Source organism: Camelina sativa, chromosome 5, assembly GCF_000633955.1.
Source record: "Camelina sativa cultivar DH55 chromosome 5, Cs, whole genome shotgun sequence".
Lineage (NCBI taxonomy): Eukaryota > Viridiplantae > Streptophyta > Magnoliopsida > Brassicales > Brassicaceae > Camelina > Camelina sativa.
This window is the reverse complement of record NC_025689.1, coordinates 20,490,852-20,498,780: the sequence shown is the minus strand read 5'-3', so window position 1 is coordinate 20,498,780 and position 7,929 is coordinate 20,490,852.

Sequence of the window (7,929 nt, the reverse complement as noted above, 5' to 3'; positions counted from 1 at the left end):
GAGAGAGAGAGAGAGAGAGAGAGAGAGAGAGAGAGAGAGAGAGAGAGAGCTGTCAATGAAATGATTCAATTAACCCATAGTGATAATCTAAATTAAAAACAAAAAATTAACCCATAGTGATAATTAAAATTACACCCACGGCACTAAATAAATAAGTAATTTTTAGAAAATGTATAATATACCAGCAATATTCCAACTTTTCTATAACATCTGAGTAAATTTTTTTTTTTGCTCTGATACCAATGATGAAAATTAGGGAATCCACCCATTGATTTAATCAACGAGAACAAGGCCATAAATAGTTGATAGTTTTTAAAATAGTTTTTAGATTATAGGCTTTGGTTTTTGGATTTTAGATTTAGTTTTTGTTATTAGATTTATAAAAATAAAAGATATATTAAATAATAAATGGAGAAAATGTCAGGTAAAATATTTTCCTTTAGAAAAGTGAAAAACTAAAATGAAATGGTTTTTCTTTTATGAATAAAATGGTTGTATAGTCGGACAATCGTTCAACTGTTCATTTTTCTCTTTCTCCTAAAAGTTTTCCTTTCTAGATCTAGATAGAGTTTTTCTTAGGTTTTTGGGCACTAATCTTCACTGAAAGTCTGCATTTCAACACGCAGCAGGAATGACGCAACCTTTCTTCTCTGTCGTCGGAGTGGTGTGGTTTTTCTGGCATGCGTTGCGGCTATGGTCCTTTCCCAGCGGATGAATGGATTCAGATCTTGTTCCTCCTGGTTTGAAGACGCCATTGGAGATGCAGAGAAGTATTTCATGGCTCAAAATGTCAGGTTAGAGGCTGCGGTAGCGGCTGAAGACGCATGCGGATAGGTGGATTTTTCCGGTGAATGTATTTAGTGGTCAACTGTAGATCCGTTTCAGGATCTTAGATGACTTTCATGGATTCCAGCTGTTGAGAGCCAGCATCTTTTTCTAGCCTCTGTGTTTTGCGTCCACCAGATCGAATCTGAAGACTGTTTTGCCTCGGGAAGGCTTTCCGGTTGCATGGATTCGGAGATCAAAGACTTGAGTCCGAGTACGTCGTTTTGCTAGGTTGGGATTTTGATGTTCATTGGATGGCGGAAAGTCGAGGGATTATTCTATTCCGAAAGACTTGTGGTGGGTTTGTATTGCCGTTGGTGACAGCTCTGCGACATGATCCGAATACTCCAGTCAAAGAACCAGATCTGGCAACAAAGTCACAAAGCTGTGGGACTTGTATTCGTCGGTATTAGTAGTTCTGATGTTTTGCCTCCGTTTAACCGCCTGAAATCAATCTTGTTTGGCGGTTTCTGTTCGCCAGAAAAAAATTCTGTTTTTGTAACTGTTATTAGGTTATAATTTCAAGTATAAGCTCATTGGATCAACCCATTAATAAAATAAGTTTATATAAAAAAACTTGGTAAAATCTTCCGAAAACCATATTTTCTATTTCTTAGAAAAACTATTTTTACAAACTCTTGAATGAGTTCTTTAACAAAATAAAAATAAAAAATCTTGAATGGGTAAAATGAGAGATTTTGAGATACAAAAAAAAACAAAAGCCATTACAAAAAATAGTAAACTATTACACTTTTATTGAATAGTTGCCAATGGTTATGTCATAACACAAACAGGTTTTTGAGATGGGTTCTAGGCGAAGCAGTTGAATCGTTTTTCTAACTCTTTTTTCTCCTCGTAAGAGTTAGCCTTCTTTGGCTTGTGAATTAATGTTTAATTAAGGTGTTTATCCTTGATATTCGGAATTCTATGTGTATAAGAAAGCTTTGTAGATTCTTTTTAAATTATTTAGTCATTTTAGGGCATCAGTCATTGCTTGTTCTTTAATTTGTTATTTTTTTAGATTTTGTTAACGTTTATAAGTTTTTAATTTTATCTGTCAATGATCAATGATCAACTGAGACAGAATATTACAGAGATAATCTATACTATTAAAGCAAAAGTACTCACTATACTCAAATTGGACTATGACTTTGTTTTGGTACGTTTTTCATTAAAAATGTTAAAGAATCGCCTAATTTAATTAAATTATCCTATAGTTTAGATTTCTCTAAATGATGTTTATACCCTTTGGTCGACAACATATTTACTGATGTTCATATATTTTACCTTGTTTTTCCTTAGTTTATTTACATCTTTTGCATGATTTACTATCTTGTTTGGCCATTATTGTGTAGCTTTAGGACTGTTTATGCACTAGAGTAGATTTGCATTGCATTTGCATAGTTTCTTGCATAAACAGGTGATTTTGGATCCTAAGGAGCATGGAAGGAATGTTGAAGAGGATTGAAGCTATCAAGTGAAGAAAACAAGGGAGCTAGAGCTGAAGAATCAAGGTCCGGAAGTCCACTCGACCCCTCACTCGACCAGACATTCGACCGTGTGCGAAGAAGGACTCAACCGGTTGGAAGAAGCAGAAGAAGAGGTTACTCGACCAAGTACTCGACCGAGCACATGGTCGAGTTGACCGAGCCGCCCCTCTAGTTTGTCTTCTAGCCATTTTAGGGTTTCCCCTCTTTTCTATATAAAGCATTGTACCATGCAGCCACCAGAGGAGAGCCACTTTTAGAGAAATAAAATCTAGACCTAGTATTTACCCTTTTGGGAATTATCTACTTTTTGCTTTCTTTTGCTTAGATCATTAGCCACTTTTGTATTTGTCTCAAGAAATCTTTGATACTTGTTGGTTCCATAACTTTCTAAGTATTGAGATTTTGAGTTTGATTTCTTCTTCAATATTGTAGATCTCTATCTCATCTATCTAATCATGCAAGTTTCATTGATTTCTGGGTTTATGATTTTGTTCATCATGTTTAGTGATTGTGAGTAGTGTGTTAGGATCTTAAGGATGGATTAGGCTGGATAAAAGTTGTGGTTGTTTAGATTGGTCAATCTTGTTTGTTTATAGATCTCTTCTAGATTAGATGTGCTCTATGCTGTTCTTATACTGAGAGGATAAGGATAGATCTTAAGCTTCTTAGCATCATACCAATGTCTAAGTTGTTAGATAAGGCTAATGCTAGAGATTATCATGAAGCATGCTAAGAGATTAGATGTTTAAAGTGATTTTTGACATTGATGATCTGGTTGTTTATTGCCTGCTTTTATATGTTCTTAGCTGGGAATAATTCCCTAAAAAGTAAAAACTAGGTTTCTGACTCTCTAAAAAAGGTTTAACTCATTGGTGGCTGCAGGTACAAGGCTTTATATAGGAGAGGAGGTGGAAGCCCTAAAAACACTAAAAGACAAAATAGTCAACGGCTCGGTCAACTCGACCACGTGCTCGGTCGAGTGACAGGTCGAGCTGGCTTCTGTCGTCTTAGTTCCACTCGGTCGAGTCCATCTCTCCACACGGTCGATTGTTTGGTCGAGTGTGGGATCGAGTTGGACCTTGGACATTGGTTCTTCAGCCTTGACTCTCTTGCTTTCCCTTCATGATTGCTTCACTTCTTCCTCAGCATTGCTTCTGTGCTCCTTAAGCTCCAAAATAACTTGATTATGCATGAAAAGATGCAAATGCAATGCAACTAAACTCTAATGCATGATTAGTCCTAAAGCTATGCAATAATGGTGAAAGTGGATAGCAAAAGATACAAAAGATGTGAATATATTAGGGGAAAACATGGTAAAATATATGAACATCACTAGTCCCCCAATAGAGATCTCTCCGCCTCCTTCTCTTCTTTTCACGGCCCACGATTTCAGATAGAGGAATTGATCGAGTAAGACAAACAACATGCTAGTATCAGCAACATCTCCTACTAGCAGTGTTCCATCCCTAGCGCTATCCAAAACTCCACACAATGCAATATCTAACAGCTGAAGCTCATGGTCGTTCACATTCCCAGTCTCTTTTCTAGCAAAAAGAGTGCATGCGAGGGACTTGTGAAAATATCAAGACAGGGCTCCTTATTTGAGCGGATTTGGAGCTTGTGGACTTGTAGGGGTTCTTGTCTCCTATTGTCAGCCATAGGGACCTCATTTCCTCCTTGCAAACCTCCATACCTTCTCCACTAGCAGGAACAATATGATCAGAACATTACAAGTCAAGCCAGGCAATTAATGGTTTTGATCTAACAATCCTAAAGTAACAAAAGAAAAGACTATAAACAAGAAACCACACGACCTAAGCACTCGATGCAAGCATTCGAGTACAGGATTTGGGGGGGGGGGTGATCGAGTAAGCAAATGGGATATGAACAATGATAGACAGGTTTTCACCCAGGGTATCAATCCCCTATGCAGTTGTAGTACAAAGGGTTATCAATCCAAATGGTTGTGTATTGCTAGCAGGAAGGATATGATGAGTACAATACAAGTCAAGCCAAGCAATTAGGGTTTTGGTTCAAACAATCCTAAAATAAACAAAATAAAAGAATATAAACAAGTAAACCACACGACCTAAGCACTCGACGCAAGCAATCGAGTACGGGATCGAGTGGGGTGATCGAGTTTGCAAGTGAGATATGAACAGCTCGAGGTATTACTCGATGCAGGTTATCGTGTACCTGATCGGGTAGGTAGTCGAGTAAGTAAAGAAAATGTAAACAAATAAAATACGAAAGTTCCTAAGGACGGGGGTAATCGAATCCTAAGTGTTCTAGACCAGTACAGATGCCTAACATGCCTTNGGGGGGGGGGGGATCGAGTAAGCAAATGGGATATGAACAATGATAGACAGGTTTTCACCCAGGGTATCAATCCCCTATGCAGTTGTAGTACAAAGGGTTATCAATCCAAATGGTTGTGTATTGCTAGCAGGAAGGATATGATGAGTACAATACAAGTCAAGCCAAGCAATTAGGGTTTTGGTTCAAACAATCCTAAAATAAACAAAATAAAAGAATATAAACAAGTAAACCATACGACCTAAGCACTCGATGCAAGCAATCGAGTACAGGATCGAGTGGGGTGATCGAGTATGCAAGTGAGATATGAACAGCTCAAAGTATTACTCGATGCAGGTTATCGTGTACCTGATCGGGTAGGTAGTCGAGTAAGTAAAGAAAATGTAAACAAATAAAATACGAAAGCTCCTAAGGATGGGGGTAATCGAATGCTAAGTGTTCTAGACCAGTACGGATGCCTTACATGCCTCAAGCAATTATTTCCTAGACAATGAACCTCTAAGACCTTGTCACCAAACTTTCGCACTAGCAAAAATCAACCTTGAACACACTACCACACTGTCGCACTATCAATATGAACAAGCAGGCATTAAGAACAATTCATTATTGTCAGTAGACTTAAATTCATCTAATTTCTTACTCAGAGTTAAGTAAACCTCTAGCATTGGCTAATCAAGCATTTTATCTACTCCTTTCGGCCTGTAGCATTTGTAAACAGCATTAAGAACACCAATATAGAAGGAAATCTATCAATCATTTACAATCAACTAAAGCATCCTAACCGATCAAGAACACAAAATCATCTATCCCATCCCTATAAACTTTACTACACTACTCAGACATATAAACGAATAACAAAGCAATCAAAATGAATGAAAATGACATTGTATTAAAAGATAGAGTAGAGTATAAAGAGTATGGGATAAAAAATCTAAGAAAACTACAAAATAAAAATGCAAAACAAGAAGAAAAATGTTGAGTTGCTCAGTTCTCTCATAGAAGCTCTCGCTCTCTAGTTTGAGGGTCTGCGGCGTGCTCGTTTGCGAGCTAGGGAAAGAGGGGGTTTATATATGGAAACCCATTTGACCTAGCTTCACAGACTTGCCCGATGGTCTACTCGATGGGGTACCCGAGGGTGAAGTCGGGTTACTCCTCGGGTGGATCTTCGGGTTGCTTTTCATGCTCTTGGATCCTCTTCGATCGTGTTGGGGTTCGGACTTGTTCTTGTAGCTCGATGGCTCCTTCGGGTACATGCTCGAGTTATCCTTGTTTTTCCCCATTTTTGGCTCTTTAGCACTTGTTTTCATCCAAAATATGCAAATGCAGAAATGCAACACCCTAAATGCTCTAAAAGTGAATTCCTACAGTTAATGACCTAAAAATGCTAAGTTAGAGGTATGAACAATGCAAAATATGGACAAGAAAGGATGCTAACAACATGTAAATTAGAGAGTTATCAAACAACTCGAGGAATCACTCGATGCAGGTTATCGTGTACCTGATCTGGTAAGGGATCGAGTAAAGAAAGAAAATGCAAGCAATTAAAATACGAAAGCTCCTAAGGATGGGGTAATCGAGTCCTAAGTGTTCCTAACCAGTACAGATGTCTTACATGCCTCAAGCAAATATTTCCTAGACAATGAACCTCTAAAATCTTGTTAAAACTCTCTTGCGATAGAAACAATCAACCTTGAATCACTTCCCTACCCAACTCTCGTTGGAGAAACATGACCAAGCAGGCAATAAGATCTGATTCATTATTGTCAGTAAACACCTTAGTCATCTAATCTCTTAGGCTAAGTGAGTAAACCTCTAGTATTGATTGATTCAAGCATCTCATCTACGCCTCTCGGTGGTAAAACACCTTAGATCTAATCTCACCCTCTCGGTTTGTTGATAGCATTAAGAACACCAACCTAGAAGGAAATCTATTAAAAATATACAATCAACTAAGACATCCTAACCGATCAAGAACACAAAATCATCTATCCCATCCCTAGAAACTTTACTACACTACTCGGACATAATAACAAGGAACATAACAACAAATAAGAATGAAAACTGCATTATAATAAACGGTAGAGTAGAGTAGAAAGAATACAGGATAGAAATCTAAAGCAAATGATAAAAAGTATTGAAATAAAATGTAAAAACAAAAGGGAAAAGTGTTTGAGTCGCTCAGTTTTCTCATAGAAGCTCTCGCTCTCTAGTTTGAGGGTCTGCGGCGTGCTCGTTTGCGAGCTAGGAGAGGAGGGGTTTATATATGGAAACCCCTTTGACCTAGCTTCCCAGACCTGCCCGATGGTCTACTCGATGGGGTACACGAAGATGAAGTCGGGTTACTCTTCGGGTAGATCTTCGGGTGTTCTTCTTGCTCTTGGATCTTCCTCGATCGTGTTGGGGTTCGGACTTGTTCTTCCAGCTCGAAGGCTCTTTCGGGTACATGCTCGGATTTGTCCTTGTTTTTCCCCATTTTAGGCTCTATAGCACCTGTTTTCATCCAAAACATGCAAATGCAAAATTGTAACACCCTAAATGCTCTAAAAGTGAATTCCTACAGTTAATGACCTAAAAATACTAAGTTAGAGGTATGAACAATGCAATGTATGGACAAAAAAGAATGCTAAAAACATGTAAATTAGAGAGTTATCAAAATAAAAAAAAAGTTAAATACACAAGAACCACACGACCTAAGCACTCGATACAAGCATTCGAGTACAGGATCGGGTGGGGTGATTGAGTAAACAAAGAAAGTATGAACAACTCGAAGGTGTACACGAAGCTGGTAATCGAGTACCAGTTCGGGTATAGGGTCGAGTGATGAATAAAAATGTAAACAATCAAGATGCGAAAGCTCCTAAGGATGGGGTAATCGACTCCTAAGTGTTCCTGACCAGTATGGATGTCCTACATGCCTCAAGCAAATATTTCCTAGACAATGAATCTCTAAAATCTTGTTAAAACACTCTCGAGATAGAAACAATGAACCTTGATCACTTCCCTACCCAACTCTCGTTGGAGGAACATGACCAAGCAAGCAATACACACCGATTCATTATTGTCAATAAACTCCTTACACATCTAATCTCTTAGGCTAAGTGAGTAAATCTCAACCTCTCGGTCTGTTGATAGCATTAAGAACACCAATCTAGTAAGAAATTTATAAAACATAAACAACCAAGCTAAGACATCCTAACCGATCAAGAACACCTAATTGTCTATCCCATCCCTAGAAACTTTGTTTCACTACTCAGATTTCATTGTAGAAAACATGAAAGCATAGATAAACAAAAATTGC